Genomic DNA, 20,503 nt, shown 5'->3' on the forward strand with positions numbered 1-20,503 from the left:
GCAGTGAGGCCAGTTAGGATGAGATTTTATGTCAGCAAATGAGAGGCAATGGCAATGAAAGGAGAAGGAAGGAAGGAAGGAAGGAAGGAAGGAAGGAAGGAAGGAAGGAAGGAAGGAAGGAAGGAAGGAAGGAAGGAAGGAAGGGGAATGCCAGAGGGATTGTGGAGATAAAATTTAAAATTGAAGGAAAGGGAGGGAGACAGAGATAACTTCAGATTTGTAGGCCTAGACCTTGACCTTCAATAATGTTGTCAACATCAACTAACATATTGGAGGCAGGAGGAGAATAAGTTCAAAGGAATGAGAGTCCATTCGGAGACAGGAAGAGCTCAGAGTGTGGGCAAGTCACTCAGGTGGTGCTGACTTTTAGCAGAAAGACTGAGTAGATGAGTTTTTAGCTAAGGGAGTGACATTTTCACAGCTATGCCTTGAAAGTATGTCAATCTGCATTTCTTAAATGAGTAGCAAGTGGAGTGTTTGACAGTGTCCATCACCTGCGTGAACAGAAGTATGCATTGTGTTGTGTTCCTGTGCATGGCACTCCAGGGGTTGGAAAGATATGTTTTGTTTTAAAATTAACTATTAAAAAATTGGAGTTTCTCTCATTAGTAGTGAAAACAGGGCTTCAGGGCTACCTGAAGCAAAAGTGTTGAGAAAAAAAAATGTTCCCTTTACTTTTTCCTTAAATTGTAAATGGATGGACATGCCACAGGACAGCAACCATGATGGCTAAGCAAAACTTACATAGACTTAACAGCCCTTATAAAATACAGCTCACATGAAAATCAATCTGACTCACCTTCATGCTATTGTGTCACAGGGGAATTAAAGGTAAGCAGTTCACATAAATGATTTTATTGGTAATCATTTTGCTAAAATACACAGTTTTAGTTCTTCTTAATCACTTCTTATCATGTGTCTATTGCTCATGAGCATTATATTTTCCTCAAAATAATACACGATATATGCTCTGCCTAGAAAAGTCAACAGAACCAATGGATGACCAGTTACAAGGCCTTTCTGTTACATGAACTACAGTCAATTGAAAAATGCCCAAAGGATGATATGGTAATAATGAAACTATTAGTTCATCATTTTATTTCAACCACCACTAAATCCCCTTGCTCCTCACTCCCCCCACCACACACAAAATTACAGCCACATTTTAGAAAGCAAAATCCCTGGATATTTTTCAGCACAAGAAGAAGCCAGTTTCCTTGAATCTCCCTCCCTAAAGATGCGAATCCAATTACACCCAGGACTAAAATTCATTTCTTATCCCTCATTTGGGCTGTTTCCTTCTCAATATGCCATTCACCACCTCCAATCTCCATCTCCACCATCGCCTAACAAATCCTTGAGAAGTTGCCTGCTGCTACCCACCTAGGGTAGGTTAAATAATGGCCCCCAAAGATGGTCCACATCCTGATCCCAAGAACCTGGGCATAGATTACCTTACATGGCAAAAGGGACTTTGCAGAAGTGATTAAATTAAGATTCCTGAGATGGGAAGATTATTCTGAATCATCCAGGTGGGCCTGATATAATCACAAAGGTCTTTGTAAGAGGGAGAGAAGATTCTACGTTGCTGGCGTTGAAGAAGGAGAAGGGACCACAAGCCAAGGAATGCAGGCGGCTTCTAGAAGCTGGGAAAGACAAGGAAACAAATTCTCCCCTGGAGCCTGCAGAAGGCATGCAATCTTGACAACACCTTGACTTTAGCCCCTAAGACACAGTTTAGACTTGTGGCCTCCAGAAGTGTCAAGGGAATAAATTTATGCAAAAGTAGATGGATTTCAATTATTATTTAGGAGGAAGAAATTATTAAACTTTCCAGTGATTTGATATGCAGGTTTTGTGAAAGGATATACTAAAAGAGGACTCTTAGATTTCTCCCTCAAGAATTAGGGGAGGTGGCAGTGCCATTTACCGAGGGATTACTGAGAGGGAAATTTAGAGAGCATGGCAGACAAGGGTCACATTTTGGATTGGTTAACTTTGCTCAGCTTGCGCTTTCATTCTTAAAAAAAGAAGAAAAAGCTTTAATGTTAAGTGCTCAGGTCAATTTTGATATTTAATTTTTACCTTTTAGATTGATGAGAAAAGGTCAATAATGTCTTTAATTTATATGTAGACCTATATTCAGAGAAAACTGGTATTTCATCTTCCTATAAATAAAATCGGGCTTTCTTGATTTTCCTTTTAAGATATGAAAAGTTAGCAATATTTCAAGCAAGTAGGATTAAAAGAGGTAAGAGGCTGCAAAATCTCATATTTTTTTATCTTTCTGGAAGGATTTATGAATGAAGGGCTGTGGAATTTGTCACCAAAGACTGGCTAACAAAGATTTAATAAGACTTGAACCGTTCTTTCTGTATCTTTATGTTGTTTTGTTTTGTAATGTTTTCTTTTTAGTCAAACACTACAACCACAAAATATAATCTGTATGGAACATCAGCACATGTTCTCCATGTTCCTCCAAGGAATTTAGTCTCTTCATTGGCATATCATATATAATACCAGTTAATGGGTTTTGAGTCAGCTGGGTTTACCCTAGGACTCAGCTTTCAGGGTATCTGGATGTCCCAGGGCATCTAAAGGAGGCCAGGGCTCAGAGGTAAGACACATGCCCACATTTTCATGGGCATCAGTGGAATAATCCTTTGTTATAACCCCACGAAGTTGTCAACAATATGTGAAGTACCACTGCAAGAGCAAGGGCTCTTGCACAGATGAGGATAAACAGAAAATAACCCTTAACGAAATCGGCCTTCTGTTTTTCCAGCTTCCTTTTCCTGCCTCACTTCTATCTCTAAGCAGGCCTTTCTTTCAATTCAAAGCTCGGTGTCTCTTCTTTCAAACCCTCTCCACCAATTAAAATAAGAAAGATCCTGATGTCATCATTTACATTTGGTTGAATCTTAGTTTTTATTTGTTAGTGACTCCAGGTGTTTCTATTTTTAAGTGTTACTTAAATTTCCCTAGGCCTCATCTACCAAATGAAGTCACTGACTCATAGATCTGGCCTGTAGGACTAGATCCCCACATCCCTCCCCAAGCAAAACATCACCCAGTTAATTCTTGGAGTCCTTCAGGATGCTTCATGTGCTCAGAAACAAGTCTACTCATGTTCTTCCATCTGGTCTTCCTCTTACGGCCTTTCTTCCCTCAAAAGCCATTTTTAAAAGGCACTGCCCCCATTCCTTGGCTGCTAAAAACTGTTATAAGAACGTGGCTTTGCTGACTAGGGCACAGTCTGTGGTGCTTTCCCAAATGCACAACATCAAAGTACCAAATGACACTTCATTTCTTTCAGTTCTCACTGTGTTCGAGGTACTATATTGTGCTTTGTGAACTCATGGGCTCAATGTCCCCCAAGTTGCAGTTTGTCACCTGAGCCCTCAAGCAACTTTGCTTTGGCCTCTGATCCCATGAAATCCATCTTGAAGACAAGTTCCCTTGGTTTCTACCTGCCACATTTGCTTCCTTTTTTTAAAAAAGAAAAAAGAAAATCAAAACCCAGTTAAAGCCCGTAATCTGCAAGTCCCATTTGCTTTCTCTTTTTTCCTCCCTAGAGGTGACCACAATCACCTGAATTTGGTAGTTACTTTTCCCAAGTACGTTGTTAATGTTATCACTACATTATATGGATCGATACATAACATGTTGCATTGTTATGCAGATTTTAAGCATTATGTAATTGGTATTGTACTGTATGCATTGTTCTCCAATTTAACTTTCTTTGCTTAATTTACGTTTTTGAAATTTACCTATGCATATAGTTCTGTTTATACCCCGTCATATGACAATGCCACAATGTATTTGTCCATTTTCCCATTGGTTGACATTTAACTTGATCCTAGTTTCTAGCTACAAACTACTACAAACAATGCTTCTATATATTTTTTTCCTTTTAAAGGAATTCGAAGCAGTAATAAATGTGGAAAACATAGTAGAATAAGGAGGCACTGCTCTTCAGACATCATACTTTGTTATGGTTGTCAGTGAAGATCATGTACAGTTTGGGAGAAGAGTGGTAAGAAGAGAGTTGCTTCCTGGAGTTCCCTTCCCTTCATTTTGTCTTCTAACACAACTTTTCACCTCCTCTCTCTGCCACCAAAATTCTCGTATATTGCTAATCCAAACCCATCCAATTTCTCATATCAGCAAAGCCTGCTTTTGGAATTAGAAGGATCTAAGTTAAAATACTGCCTCTGTGTCTATGAATGCTTTCACAAAGTTATATACCCCATCTAAATGTCATTGTCCTCATCTGTAAAAGTTAGAGTGATATTAAAGACTTTACAGTGTTGTGAGGACTAAGGGACAGTATCCGGAGCCTTATGGCAGCCTGGGCTCTTCTCATAGAAAGATGGGATGTGTCACCTCCTCTGGAATGTGGGGGCCTCTGTGTGGCCCAGGTCCTCTCCACTGACCTCTCCAGCACAGTAATCAGCTTTTCAAGTGGAGGCTTAGGCCTCCAAGAGAGTGCTTGTAAAGAAAGGAAGTAGAAGCTGCGGGTTGGCAAGGCCTAAGCCTGGAAACCAGTGCAGGGTCTCTTCCACCATATTCCATTACTCTAGGCACCAACAGATACCTGGAATAGCTTCTAACCGGTTTTTTCAATCATAAACTCTTGCCTTCCTTCAAACCTCAATAATTTCTCCTTGTGCTTAATATATAGTAACTGTACATGTGCATAGTTCTGAATGATTGTTTTTCTTTTTACCTCTCCAAACTCATCTCATACCACCTTCCCCTGCTCACTAGGCCTCAGCCCCATTTCAGTTCTTTTGCACTAACAGACCACCCAAAAACCCAGTGGCTGAAAATGATAAGTATTTTTTATTTCTCACTATTATGTGTATGTGGTTGGGGGAAGAGTGGATTTTTCTATTGGTTTTGCTTGGACTCCCTCATGTGACTGAATTTAACTAGAAAATCTGCAAGGGGTCTAAGTTGATTTGTGACAGCTGGGATGACAGGCCCTTGCTCTCCAAGTGGTATTTCCTTTTGAAGGAGACAAGACCAGGCAGGACTTCTCACATGGCTCATTGTTGAGTAAACAAGCACTTATCAAGCCTTTGCTTGTATTGTTTCCTGATGTCCCATTGGCCAAGAAAGCCACTTGGCCAACCCCAGCATCAATATGGGAGGGGACTACCAGGAGACAGAATTAGGTGACAAGCAAGACCCAATCACCTAATTTCATTTCCTAGAATGCACCAAGCTCTTTTCTACCTTAGGGACTTTGCATAGTCCTCCTTTTATTCATTCAACAAATATTTAGGCACCCACAAATACTGGACAAAAATGCTCAGGGTTCTCATGAATCTTTCCTTCTAAAGGGGGGAAGCATGTAATAAACAGGTATAAAAGTAAACAAGATAATTTTAGATGGCTATAAAAGCCATCAAGAAGGCTTTCTGAGGCATGATGAAAAGGCACAGCCATGCAGTATCATAGGGGAAGAGCATTCCGGGCAAATGAAACAGCTCATGTAGCTGTACTACTGCATGGCTGGCCTGCCTCCTCCCGATTTCCTCTTTGTAGGTAGCCCATTCCCGCCCTTGCCACTGCCCACCTAGTTTATACCTTTAGAAAATGCAGCACATTTGGAGTGATTTGCTTTCCCCAATAAACTATAATACCAATGAAGATAGGGCTGTTTCTCTGTGTTTCTTGAATATTTTCATAGAATTATACTTAGTCAACATTCAAAAATAATTGCTAAATGAATAAATAAATGAATTCACGTAGTTACTCGCACAGGTTGCAAGCATGACCGCAGATGCTCAGGGTGGGAACAGGTTTCCATGTCCAAGTCTCTCGTGGGCCCAGACTCGCCTTGCCCTTCTCCCCCTAGGTCGGAGTTGAGACCAACCCACTGTGCGGATTCTTTCTAGCCTCCTGGGTTTTCATTTCAGAGACTGTTTGGAACTTCCCTGACTCTGAACTTAGATCAGTGCTGCGCTGTCTAATCCAATAGGTTTCAGTAAGTTTAAGCCCCAGAGAAAAAGCTTTGGGATCTTGGTCCTTTTTCCTTTCAAAACTCTGCTGGGATTCTTATAAAATTTCTACCACTTTCTTCTGCTACTTTCAAATTTGAAATAATAAAAAGATATATGTTTTATTCTATTTTCTTAGACACCACTTCTTGTGAACAATGCTAGCAGCTATCAGTCATATGGTGTCTAACAAGTACTAGACACTTAGCATAATGATCATTAACCCTCACCTTGCAATCCTGCAAGGTAGGATTCTTTTCCCCATTTTTTTCAGATGAGGAAACAGAGGCTTATAAAGGTGAAGTAATATCCACAACATTATCTCAGGAGTAAAAGGTAGATGAGGTGTTTAGACATGCCTGAGTCCAGATCTGATGGTCTTCCTACCACCTACATTGCTTTTGTGTTGACCTGCTTGACCAGAGAATGAAAACACAGCTCCATTATCTCTTACCTACAACCCTGAAATCCAGAAATTTCTGAAAACTGAAATTGTTTTGGCAAACACCTGACCTGACTTGACCTGAACTCATCTGTGGGCATAATCTGACCTGAACTGACACAAAGCTATTTATAGTCCTATTTATTCCACTTAGTTTGAGTATTCTTACATTTTACTACAAAAACATAATAGTAATGTGTTAAATTACAAGGTGCTCCCCCAGACCCTGCTAAGGGCATTCTTATATAATATTTTCATTGTATTGCTTTCATAAAATCTGAAAAATTCTGAATTCTGAAACACATGTCGCTCTAGCGGTTTCAGATGAGCAACTAGGAACCTGTAATAAATTTTATTTATAAATGGCTTTATAGCTCACAAAGTTTTTACCAGTTGAAGAAATTTTGTTTTATTTTCCTCTGATGCACAGGAGAATTTTAGGGGGGTTTTATGTGCTTGTTTTCTTACTTTTCTATAAAGCAGATTTGTTCCCTAGTTTTAGGCTATTAATCATACTTGATCCCAGTGGAAGTTTTGGGTTCTTTGTTCTTACAGAAAGATATTTAGTTTTAAAATTAAGAAAATGAAAAAGAGGGAAAGCACTTTTAAGAAACATTGATATTTACTTTAGTTAAATTAACTTTTAAGTTTACATTTCCCAAAATAATGGCTTAGAATAACTTTAACATTAAAATGAACGTAATAACTGGATCCAACTATTTAAATGTATTCTAAAAATAGTGAATAAATATTGAAAAATATAAGAACATAATTATGAGTACCTTGCATTTATATATCAATGCAAAGTGATTTTTATATATCAATTTACAAAGTGTTTTTACCTACCTGATCTCATAATATGATAATAGCTATTATTATTTTAGGAATGTTGCCATTTATTGAGGGCTATCTTTTCACCAGGCACTTTATATGAACCTTTACTGATCCTCCCAACTCTATAAAGTTGGTATTAGTATTTCTATTTTACAGATAAGGAAATTAAGGCTCAATGAGGTTAAAATATTTGCTTCCAATTGCACAGATAGAGGCTTCAGGTCAGTACATGAGGATAGCTGTGTATAGAAGGCATTTTCCTTCTAGTATTTTATTCTTACTAACATTATAAGATAAAAATTCAAAGTATTTTTAATTTTAAAATTCCTGCTTGTGGTGGAAAAAAACTCTTGGGCTGGAGGCACAAAACGTAAGATCAAATATCAACATTGCCACTCTGAAGTGTGACTCAGACGAGGGACAAAATATTTCAACCTCCATCTCCTCATTTGTCAAATGAGGTCATTATATTCAGTCCACATGTTGTCATGGGAATTATGTCAAATACTAGAAGGATTAAATATTAGTAAAGGAAGCCAAGCAAGTCATGGCATGCTGAGGTTCTTGATCCTTCAGTAACAGGAAAGAAAAAAAAAAAAACTTGACCTGCAATTTGCCACTAATAAAGATGGCTTGATTCAGACACTAAGTTTAAGTTCAAGTTATATTAAAATAAAATAAAATGCATGTATTACTTTTTAAAAATATACATTTTTAAAAGTAAAAAAGGTAAACCTGTATAAAGAAAGAAGTACATAAAGTACATTTGGTTACTTTCTCACTAAGCTTTAAAGATTCTTTCTTTATATATTCACTCTTATACTTAAGTTAGAGAAGAATAACTTTGGGTCTCAGTGTTCATGCAGATCAATCCTTCTTTATAACTATGGCTTTTCTCTCTTGGCAATCAGTAATCCAAGTGCCCTGCTTTGTTGTATTCCTTGCTCATAAGACTGTGCTCAGAGCACTTATTTTCTCTCTTTATATCAAACAGAAGAGGTGTTTTGGAGGGCCGTTCATCCACACTCTGAGAGTACTGTCTGTCCACCACCGCCATCACCAACAAATCAGAAGGTGATTCGCCACCTTGAAAGATCTTCCTTCTCTACTGTCTTAGTGACTTCCGCAGAGACTCTAGGTTGAATCTGCTCTCAATAATGTAAAAATATTTCTTGTTCTATATGTACTTTGCTTTCTTTTACTGTGTACCGGTGTGAGGAAGCAGATAGTCTTAAAAAAAGCCCTAAAAGCAGAAGATCATTTCAATAAGACTTTTTGTCTTAGCACTTTTCCTGGAAGCAAGAATGGACTTCTCTGCTAAGAAGTGGTATCCTGGGGTGTCTCCGAAAGATGACTTTTCTTCTGTTCACTTTTCTCATTAAAGAAGGCTGCCACCTTCGCCTCCCCTCAGATATGTCTTCCTTATGTAAAAAATGCATCTTTCCCTCCTTGTCAGGATCACTACTAGAATCTAAGTCAACTGTATGTGAGAGGACATTGAGAAGACAAAAATGTATACATTTATTAGGTATTTATATCTCCAGATTCCTTTTCCTTTATCCAATAGTGTTCCTCTCAGTATCCAAGGAAAGCCATTCATTTCAACACTGTTTATAATGACTAGAAATAATCTAAATGCCTATCAATTGGGGATGGCTAAATAAACAATGAAAACAGACTATTGTATACCAAAAATAAAAAAGCACTCTTTATATAGTGATATGGCCAAATTCCTAGATAACATGTTAAGGGGGAAAAGTAAGGAACAAAAATAATATATATAGTGTAATATTATTTGCATTTTTTAAAAAGAGCAAAATAATACATGCAGTTACTCCTATATATATGCATCAAATATCTCTTAAAAATATAAAAAAATATTGATAACTTTGGTTCTCTCTGGGACAGAAAAGGGGAGGAATATTTTTATTTTGCACCCTTATATTCCTTTTCATTTAGAACCACACGAACATAGTACCCATTCAAAAAAAAAAAAACCATAAATAAAAATATCCATGAGCGATTTTTCACAATGTGTGAGAAACTCAAGATGTAAATGACACCACAAAAGTCAGCTGAGTTACAAGTACATGGCTTCATGTTAGTCACTGGAGTGGTGCACGTTTAATGGCTCATCTTCTTGCTTTCACTTTTCTCCCATTTAGGCCAGAGGTTTTCCTTCAAATCTTTAACCATGGGAGAACACAGCGGTCAAAGGGCAGAGTGCCCTTTGTTCCTGGCTCAGATCAGCCTCACTCTCCCTGCTGTAACTTGGGTCCCCAGATGATATTCTTCCCAGGCCTAAGCTCTGAGCCTCTGGTCTAAGCAGTCACTTGAGCCTGAACTCAGCTAGCGGTCAGTGTCAGGTCATAGTACAAGATGGGATAAGAGGGTCCTGGACTGGAAGCTGGGCTGAGCTGGCAGGAAGGGGACAGGCAGAGTGTCACCATGTGTCCTGAGACAGGCAGCAGTCAGGGACTTTGATGTGAGACCAAGCCCAAATCAAAGGCAAGATCAGCATTCAAGTTAGAAGACTGGGGCTCAGGTCCAGAGAGCCAAGTTGCTCCTAAGGGCACAGAGCAGAACAGAGACCAGGTGTACAGGTGTAAGTCTGACTCTCCAACTAACCTGAATCTAGCTTCCAGAAAAGACAGGTTCACACATGTCCACTGCAGGATATAACTAAGATATGCTGCCTGGACTGGTTTTAAGCACTTTTCCTTCTAAAGACACAAAAGAGACAGAGGCAGCATTCTACAAGAGCCACTTGTAACATGTAGTGGAGACAAATGTGATTCTTTCCTCTCTCACACTCAGTGGTGTGTAGCCCAAATTTTACACCCAAGAAGCCATGGGTAACTGAATTACAAACAAACTTTCCCCATCCATCCCCTGGAGTTGGGTTGAATGATTTGGGTGTAGACTTGACGTTTAAGGAGGCAGACCAGTGACATGAATGGCATTGTATAAGTAGCTATGAGTTACAAAATGAAACCATGGATAATTTCAACAGCCAGAAGTTGTGTTGCCGGAGGCAGTGCCCAACTACCATGGTACCATTTGTTTTGTTCCTTGTTCATATTATGATGAAGGGATTAATTTGTGCTTGATTTAGCTTTATCTAGTCCTCTGTCAGTAGTTGCATTCTAATCCTATTGAATTTAATACTAAAAATCTCTAAGGTGCATCACTGGATCATTGATCTTAGCATTGATTCAACAGCAGCCTTACAAGTAACAAAGAATAAATCTGGTCCTTGCCTCTAGGTTTTCTGCAGAGGTAGCGAAAAGAACCGGATTTTCAAGCTCACTTTGGAAGAGGCAAGTAGGAAGGAGACTGAAAGCTGATCATAAATCAGCAAATCAGTTGCTTTAGGCAGGACACCTGCCCTGTCAGTCTCAGCTACATCCAAATGGAAAAATGGGTGATCTAGGATTACCCTCCAGCAATGCCAATGGCCAAGGAACTAAAAGGTCACATCTATTATTGTTGGCATTTCTGTCCCTACTGGGCTGGTTTTTGAGTGGATGTCATACTCATCTCATACAGAAGGCATGTCCATCAGGCAAGAACATTGCTGTCAATATCTGATCTAATAAAAGATACCTTGGTTTTCTTTCTGCAAACTTCATTATATCTAGCTGCTGCTAAAAGATGACTCCTTTTTTTCTTACCACTTCAACTTTATATTTTAGGGACTGGAATCCTTAAGCAAAGTTTCATTTGCTGCCTCTGATTTTAAAGTTAGAATGATTCTTTTAGAAATATTATATTAACCAAAATAAATGGCATAGTCAGCCCCATACCCAGAAATAGTTTTATGTAAATAGTCAATGCTCCCTTGGAAGAAGCCACTGGACTTTACCAATAATATCGTGTTCACCAGTGAACAATTTGGCACTATATGCATAGTGTTAGAGTTAGGGGAGAACTAGAAACACAATATTAAGACACAAAAATAAATTAGGATAGAAAAGTGTAGCAACAGCCAGTGCCAGCTGCAAGCAACCATGCAGCAAAATTCTGTCCAACTTTGCAGAAGACTCTATGAGAACTCTTGGAGCCTGAGACAGGACCAACAAAAGACCACATTGTAAGAACAACAAATGTGTACCCTGGCTAGCTAGTACCCCTAAGAATTACTAACAGGAGGAATTGAGAACATTGCCAGGAATTCATCTTCCCCAGATCAAATCACTGCATAAAATCAGCCCTAGTTGTTCTAAGTTTCATTCTAACTGGAGCTTGGTTTTTAGTCACAAGGGCCCTTAAAGACTCCTTTGGACTCTGTCGGTCTCCATTTTAAAAGTATTATTGACATGAACCTGGGGAGGTGTTTTTCCTGGAGTTCTTTCTCACCAGACTGGTTCCGGCTTCCTCCTGGGTGATGATGGAAAACTAAGGCCCTTGCCAACATGTCATCCCCTCGTTTTGTAATCATCAGGCAGTTGCACAAAGGTTATGTGGAACTTTACCAACTAGTTAAAGGCAGAGTCTGGGACAATCTGAAAGGAGCTAGGACTACTGTTGCAATGACCAAATATTGCATATTAAGGAACCCCCACCACAGGGCCAGATGACCTAGGTGCACGGGGATGCAGCAAGGAACCTTTCATTCAACACCTTCTCACTCATAACCCTGGAGTTCTGAAACCCAGGGCCTTTCAAGTCACAGTTGAGAACTGTTGCCTAAGCAGCCTCTCCAGAGTTTTCTGATTCTGTAATACAAGCTAAAGAAGCCATAAAGAAACCACAGAAGAAACCCCTGTGCACTCTTTCTATGGGAGTCATTGCTGAAGGAAGAGTTACTCTGTATCAGAGATCTTTAAGAGTCCTTAAAGTTCTTCACTTACATATAACTAAGCCCATCTTAGAGATCAGCTTATTATATATTATATATTTAGGTAACCCTCATTTGCGTGAAGCAACTTGAAAAAAAATTTAGAAAGAAAAATAGAGGAAATTCAGGATAAGACACGACCCCTATCAGCTAAATTAATTGTCCAAGTAATTTTTTGCATAAAAGAGACAGGATCGGAAAGGACTTTCATTTAAATCTTGCTGTTTTGCCTTTAGCTAAGAGTAGGGATCTTTTCTGAAATTTTTTTTTGTGGAGATCCTAATAGAAATTTACTTTTTTTCCTTCCCATCCTAGAAATAGAAGGGAGGAGGACCTGTTCTATTCCATGCTGTGCTCTGATCCCTTACCCCGAGGACAGGAAGAAATAAAGTAGATTTTTGTGGAAACGTAGAAATGTGCATATTCACCAGCTACACTGAAATCAAGGAGTTTAAATCATGTGTAGCTTGGTTTCTCCACGGAATGTAGGAAAGGTGAGCACTGAAAGAGCTTCTGCAGGGATGCATGTGTTAGCCCTGTGGGCCTGGGTGGGCTGCCTGTGGTGATGGGAAAACCATAGCATGCATCCCCCCCCCAACCCCCGTTATGTGTCTTCGTGGACTCTTTAAGCTTGGTAAAGAGGATCTCTGTAATGTACTCTTTCTGCGCACTCTGCCCTTGAATAATGAGATGTTCTGCAAATCACTGGTTCAAATAATGTTCTTGCCACTTTTGTTTGATAGGCCTCTTAAGACAAGGATCAGGTAATTTGAGTAAATTAAAACGACAATCTCCTGCATACAACAATGGGCATTTTCACTGCTAGAAGGCATTTGGTTATTGTACCCGTCTTTACCGAATCATGGTTCTGACTTGAGCATTTGATTCAAAAACCACTGCAGAGCAAGTTACCACCCTGTATTTTGCATGCTGTACTCAATGGTTGAAAGGGTATTGCAAAAAAATAAAATAAAATAAAAAAAGAATTTCTTCTCTGGAGTTGGGTACCAGTAAAAGCATTAAAGAATTTAAGAAATCTTATGAGAATAAAAGATTAATTTAGGAAAACAGTATCTTTTGAAGTGGTGGCTGAAGTGAATGTTAATTTGGTATGCTTTCTAAAGGAGGAAGCATGTCAGGAATATACCATTCAGAATCTTTAAAAAGTGTTTGTAAAAGGCTTCAAATGTGTTTTTAAAAAGTTACCTGGGAATGTTTACTAAAAACACAGATTCCTAGGTCTCACATGAAGAAATTTTGATTTACTAGGTATTATAATTATACATTCCTTCAGTATCAATAACATATTTGTTTATATAGTCTAATGCCTATAAGAATGCTTAATAGCATCCTAATCAGGACTGAGCCTCTTCAGAGGTGACTACTTAGCTATTTGTTCTGAAATCAACACCAAAAGATTTGTTATTTACTATAAAAGATGCTAGAAATAATTTTGTACTCACAAAATTAGTGATAACAAGAGTAGTATCTGAGTAGGAAAAATTTGCTAGGCCCATAGGTCTTCTATGAACAAGACATATGAGAGGACAAGTTCAGCACTTGATGCCATTGATGTAGTATGTGGGTCTAGGTTCCAATAGGCCCAGAAGCCTGATCCAACAAGTCCTGATGTCATCAAAGCTTGTACAGAGTAAGACTTTCATGCAAGATGCTAGTGGGTGAGCCTCACCTGCAGCCAGCCCTCTTGAAACTATAGAAAATTCATGTGACTATTCTGTGTCAATTAGCTAATAACATATGTACAACTGGGGAATTTGTTCAAAGCCTTGCTTTTATTGAAATATATCTCTTAATTGGGTGGGGCATGGTGGCTCACGCCTGTAATCCTAGCACTCTGGGAGGATGAGGCAAGAGGATTGCTTGAGGTCAGGAGTTCAAGACCAGCCTGAGCAAGAGTGAAACCCTGTCTCTACTAAAAATAAAAATAAATTAGATGGGCAACTAAAAATAGAAAAAAAAATTAGCCAGGTGTGGTGGCACACGCCTGTAGTCCCAGCTACTTGGAAGGCTGAGGCAGGAGGATTGCTTGAGTCCAGGAGTTTGAGGTTGCTGTGAGCTAGGCTGACGCCATGGCACTCTAGCCTGGGCAATAGAGCGAGACTCTATCTCAAAAAGAAAAAAAAAATGAAATATATCTCTTAGTTGATTGTGACGGTGAATTCATATCATCCCCAGATACCTCTAATAAGGCTACCAATACTAAAAGAGCTTAGTATTAGTATTTGTTGACCATCCACATTGGCTAAGGTCATTGCAAAAAAGTAAAGAATTGGTTGAGACATATGCCCTGCATTTTAATACACCTCAGATGAATCTAAAGCAGGTGATTTGCAAACTGTACATTAGGAAACACTGGATTAAGAAAGGACATATTCAATTGCAAATACAGTTTAGAAATCTAGTCTTTGATAAAAAGAACTTGTGAGCTAACAAAGTTATTAGGGGAATCAGCAGAAAGTTTTTTTTTAATTTTTCATTATTTTAGGTAGATAGACCCCCAGAAAAAGTGCATGGAAGAAGTTACAACAAGGTGACTGACGGGACTCACTTTCACCTCCCCTAACATTTACACTTGAGAACTTATCTCCTTTCATATTTACATGTAGGATTTAGTTCAATCTGTGTCAAGCAGATATGTGTCGTGCAATTACTTGAATTTCAGGCCACATGGAATCACTTGAGCTATTCTGTTTTATATCATCATTTATTTGCCTGAGAATTAAAAATCAATTCTTTTTTTTAATAAGGCTTAGTGGATCATTTACATTTGTGCAGTATTTTATGATTTACAAAGCATTATGGATGTTGTTTTCTTTTTAGGTGAAAAATATTGCTTATAATGTCATCTGTTATAGAAGGATTTATTAACTCCCCTACTAGTTATAGAAGATAAGATACAAATTGTATTTTCTCAGTTTTAAAAATAAATATGAGGATGGTACAATTAACCTGCCCAAGTTACCTATTCATGCAGTAGAAGAGATTCCTAATGATTAGCGCAAAATTTCACAAGCCCACATTCTCAAAGTATACAGTATATCTTTCCAACAAGTAATATCAGTAAGCATGATGGTCAATCAGATAAATTTAATATTTAATGTTTTCAAAAACATGAAATTGTAAGACACTGTGAATGCCTCTATGTTGTGGATTAAAATGACTATATATGTAGAGTTGACTTGGTTGTTAATAAAAAACATGCATTAGCAGATTTACAATTACCTTAAAAAATAAAATGTCTCGAGACAGGAAACATAAGATTGAACGTTTTCTCTAATTACACTAATAAAAGCTGTTAGAGTTATGGAGTTTTGAAATGTATATGTCAAAAGTTCAAACTATATTTGAAGAGTTAAATTTTGACACTTATGAAGTGTCAAAAAATTTGACACTTATAAAGACCAATGTTCTCACTCTCCCAACAATGACTGACAGACACAGACTGGCCACTTCATTCCTCCCATTAATAGAACTGAGAGGGGAAAGGCTCTTTTTCCTTAGTCCAAAAATGAACATGAGTTTACCTCTAGCAAAGCTCATTCACATGCCCAAACTTATTGTGTCTCACTCCCCTGAGTTCAGATCACTGTGTTTGGGTAGGCATAATCCCTGCTAAGCATTCTGCCCTTCTAAGTTTTTATGAAAATGCAATCGTTGAAGTTAAAAATGAACATGTAATCATTCTCTCTACAAGTATTTAATGAGCACTGCTGTTTTCCAGGCATGTTATAGATGAGGAGAACACAGTGGGGAAAAAATGGTCAAAATCCTATTTATAATATAATATCCTAGAGGTGCCATTTTAGAGATGGTTATAGACATTAAGTAAACAAATTAATTTCAAAATGCAAGCAAAATAATTTCAGGATGCAAGAAATGCTATGAAAGATATAAGACAAAATGATATAATAGAGTGGCTGGGAAGAGGGAGAATATGTTGGATTTGGGGCTCAGGAAAGCCATGTCTGAGGAGGTGATATTTAAACCCGTGCAGAGATCTTGATACAGAGCAACGCAGACAGTAGGACAGCAGCATGAAGGCTATAAAATGGGAGCTAGCAGGGTATGAATGGAGACAAAGACACCCATTGGAAAAACTAAAGTTGGCAAAACAGCTTTGTTACAAGTGAAGAGGAAGTGAGATAAGCCTAATGTAGAGGAAATGACAACTGTGAAATCCAGATAGACCTTCCTGCCGTTTAAATTGATTAATCAGAATTTCTAGTGTCTTAATGCAGAAATATGCAGACTAATATCACCATTCTTCTGTGACTCATTTCTCTGCTAGAAATAGGTTTATCTTGCCACTCGAAACAGTACCATTTCTGGAGGGGCAGAGAATTCAGGGAACAATGTAAAAGTCATGCCACATTTAATAGTCAAAGATGACTATTTTGAGAATGCATATTTCCTCATTTTAGGGAAAACATAGATCCCAGGAAAGCTATTTATCATCGTGGAACTCTAAACATTATAAAGCAGCTACTATCTTCTGGAATTTGGTCCTACTAAGATGCACACTTTTTTATTCAGTGGTATTTAACAGATCTTTCCCAGAACTAGGCATGGATGGCACTCTTTCACTCTTTTGTTTTTTCTATATCAGAGAATTATTTTTAAGTACAAATTTCAATTTGAAACTCATCATAATTTATTTGTTTCTGTAACAGCTCATGTTTTTAATTTTAAAACACTAAAATAGTGTTTTTTTGTCTGGGAAAGACTTTATTTGTCCTTCATTTATGAAACTTAGTTTAGTGGTACACAAAATTCTTGGCTGGCAGCTATTCTGTTTAAGAAGACTAAAGATAGAACCCCATGCTCTTCTAGCTTATAAGGTTTCTGTTAAGAAGTCTGCTGTTAGTCTGATGAGTTTTCCTTTATAAGTTACTTGATATTTTCACCTCATGGCTCACAGTTCCTCCTTTGTGTTGACTGTGGCCAATCTGATGATTATGTGTCTTGGTGATTCCCTTTTTGCAATGAATCTCCCAGGTGTTTATTGAGTGTCTTGTATCTGGATGCCTAAATGTCTACCAAGACCAAGGAAGTTTTCCTCAATTATTCTCTCAGAGAGATTTTCTAAGCCTTGTGCTTTTTCTTCGTCACTCTCAGGAATGCCTATGATTCTTACATTTGGCCGTTTCTCATAGACTTTGTTCCATTTGATTCTTTGTTCTTTATTTTTAATTGACTGGGTTAATTTGAAAAAGTTGTCTTCAAGCTCTGAAATTCTTTCTTCTGCTTGATCTAGTCTATTCTTGAAACTTACCACTATGTTTTGTATTTTCCTAAATGAACTTTTCATTTCCAGAAGTTCTATTTGATTTTTTTAAATATATCTATCTCTTTGGTAAATTGTTTATTTGTTTCCTGAATTGTTTTACTGGTTTCTTTTAGTTGGTTTTCCATTTTCTCTTTGATCTCATTGGGCTTCCTTACAATTCATATTTGGAATTCTTTATCTGTCATCACAGTTATTTTCATTTTGGTTGGGATACATTGCTATAGAACTGCTGTGTTCCTTTGGGGTGTCTTTTCACTCTGATTTTTCATACTTCCAGAGTTCTTGTGCTGATTCCTTCTCATCTGGAGCAGCTGTTGCTTCTTCTTTTTGGATTTTCTTTTGTTTAGCTGGGGATTCTCCCCACTCCCACTCTTAAGGGTCTGTGTCTGTAGCATATGTTGGGTAAGGACCTTTGGCTTGGAGTACTACTTAGCCATAAAAAGGAATGAAATAATGTCATATGCAGCAATGTGGATGGACCTGGAGACCATTTTCCTAAGCAAAGTATCTCAGGAATGGAAAACCAAATATTATATGTTCTCACTAATAAGTGGGAGCTAATAGATGGGCACACATGGGCACAAAGCAATATAAAGGACATGAGAAACCAAGAAGGGGAGAGGACAGGGAGGGTGGGATAAAAACTTACCTGTTGGGTACAATGAACATGATGCTTGTGATGGGCACACCAAAAGCCCTGATTTAAGCATTATACAAGATATCCATGTAACAAAAACACGTGTACCCCCTTAATTAATATTTTGAAATAAAAAATAAAATAAAATAGGAATCAGAAGAAAATATTCACCCAAGTAACTAGAAGAAAAAAAGTTAAAATAAGAAATGCTGCAGCTCTTAAATATACTTTAAAATTGGCTTAAATGTATGGTTTTTAAATTTTGTAAAACACTGAGGAAATACTGCTTTTTGAGAGCTACCTTAGGGAACTAAAAAAATCTTCAGCTGAAGTTAATTGGTGCTGCTCAATAAACAAATGTAATAAACTATTAAATAAATTTAAAGCAAATGTTTTTCAGACAACCTGATAAAGATGGTGATGCAATATAATAGAAAAGAGGACACACTCATGGTCTTTGGAGGTAGCCAGAAATGGATTCAAATTCTAGTTCTGTTTCTTAGATTTTTCTGAGCCTCAGTTACTTATTCTTTAAAAGTGAAGGGATTCTTACCTAACCCCTAGGTCTTCTGTGAGAATTGAATTAGATCCTTATTTTAAAGGACCCAGCAGATGGAAATCATTGAATAAATAGTATCCTTTTGTAGCCTACACCACTACTTTATAGCATGAATACAGTGTGAAACCATTCTCTTTAATAATAACAGTAAATTTTAGAGCACTCCTGATACTTCTTTATGTTAATAAGTTAACATATAGAATTAAGCAATTCTTTATCAAAACTATTTATACACTTTTTGCATTACTTTTCTTAAAATGTAGATTTTCCATTAGCCATTTTCAAGTACGTATATATGTACTCATAATAGTCTACCAGGAAAACCAAAAAGCCTTCTTTAACATGTGTTGGCATATTTGATGGACTCAGAAAATAAACTGTTAGTTTAGAAATGAGAGGTTGTATAGATTGAACTCCTTCTTGATATGCAAAAGCAGTCCAAAGATCATCATCCTGCAAAAGTATACTGGGAGGAGGCTAGAGGTGAAAGTGAAGGTAATGCATCTTGGATTTGGCATAGATATTAAGCAAAGTTTGTGAGCAGAAAAGGAGGGATAAAGGTAAATGGGAGAGGTGTTAGGACTTAAATCATAAGGGCTCATTAAACTTTACATCCTTTCTCAATGTAATTTTCTGCTTGTTAGAGTACTCAAACACACCCTGGGTGCATAATAAAATAAAAGGTCATAATAGTTAGGGTTCAAAGTAATTTTGCACGTAAAACTTAACTGAATTGTCATCCTTAGGAATGTTACAACATTCATGTGATAAATTATCATGAAATCATGTAATGAAAAGGTGTTGTCTTTTTTCATATATGTTGATTAATATAGTTGTTCAACATAACAGTTACTTTCACTAAAGTATCCAATATTAGGAGGTAAATTATCTGGCTAATGGTAGCCTGCTGCTGTCACTCCATGAGCTTCTGACCAATCTGAGACCAAGTCTGGAAAGAAGTAAGCCCAGGGACTAAGCCTGACTATTGGTCATCTTGAGCCAGACCAGGCCACATCAACTAATCCAATCCTCCAGAAAATAGAATTAACTGGAAGTCAGTGGGCATGTGTTGACAGTGGAAGGTTGAAAAAGAGTATAAGCTTTGGAGTTAAACAGATCTGAGTTTAAACCCTAGGCTTATGGGATGTAAGCAGCCACTTGCAAGCTTCATAACCCTGGAGATATCTGACCTCTCTGAGTCTCAATTTTTTAACGCACAATTAGGGTTTTAATACCGAATTTGGTTATTGTGAGAATTAAGTTAATTAATACATATAAAGATTTTAACACAGAACTTGATACATACATATCAACAGATGGCACCTTAAAAAAGAGTTCTTTGTTAAGCAATATCTCCTTATGTCTCCTGAAGCCATAGAATGGGAGGCTGGGCCTCTCCCCACTCTGCGGATGTTCAGGAGCCATAGACCACCCTGTATACAAGGCAGTGCAGTATCGTTAGCCACAAAGGAACAAACGTGGCTCTAGTTAGCCTTTGTAAAAATTGTTCTTGATCCCCTTCTTCCTTTAGGAGTTTCAGGCAGCTCAGACAATTCTACAGTGTGAAAGGAGGTATGACTATCATGGCACACAAAAAAAAGCATTATTATGGAAGCTTATTTTTCTGGTTGTATTTCATTTGAGCACATTTAAGGCTTGCAAATGTGGACCTAGCCAGAGTCTGACACATCAAAGTTTTCTTTGCCTCCTTGAAAAGTCCTGTGGACCTTCTTATCACTCAACAGCTGTCAATTCTCTTCTTGGTCCAGGCTTAAATTGGACTTATGAGAATTGTGGTCATAAAAGGAAAATTAGGGAATTATCCACCTCATAGCTCACCCAGTGTAGCATTTGGTACAAGCAAACAGTGAAGAA

General features: G+C 37.8%; 1 protein-coding gene across 2 annotated transcripts in view; it reads left to right on the forward strand.

Moving 5' to 3' along the window:
- The window catches only part of CA1 (carbonic anhydrase 1), a 51,964-nt gene that overhangs the window by 15,874 nt on the left and 15,587 nt on the right, over positions 1–20,503 (forward strand). Inside the window, exon 1 of one of the 2 annotated variants that reach the window (XM_045561480.1) lies at positions 3,943–4,036. The exons of the other annotated variant lie outside the window; for it this stretch is intronic. The gene's annotated coding sequence lies outside the window, so the exon portion shown is untranslated. Of the gene's footprint in view, positions 1–3,942; positions 4,037–20,503 lie in introns of those variants that run through there. 2 annotated transcript variants of the gene reach the window in all.

The sequence above is a fragment of the Lemur catta genome, chromosome 9, assembly GCF_020740605.2.
Source record: "Lemur catta isolate mLemCat1 chromosome 9, mLemCat1.pri, whole genome shotgun sequence".
In the NCBI taxonomy this organism is placed as follows: domain Eukaryota; kingdom Metazoa; phylum Chordata; class Mammalia; order Primates; family Lemuridae; genus Lemur; species Lemur catta.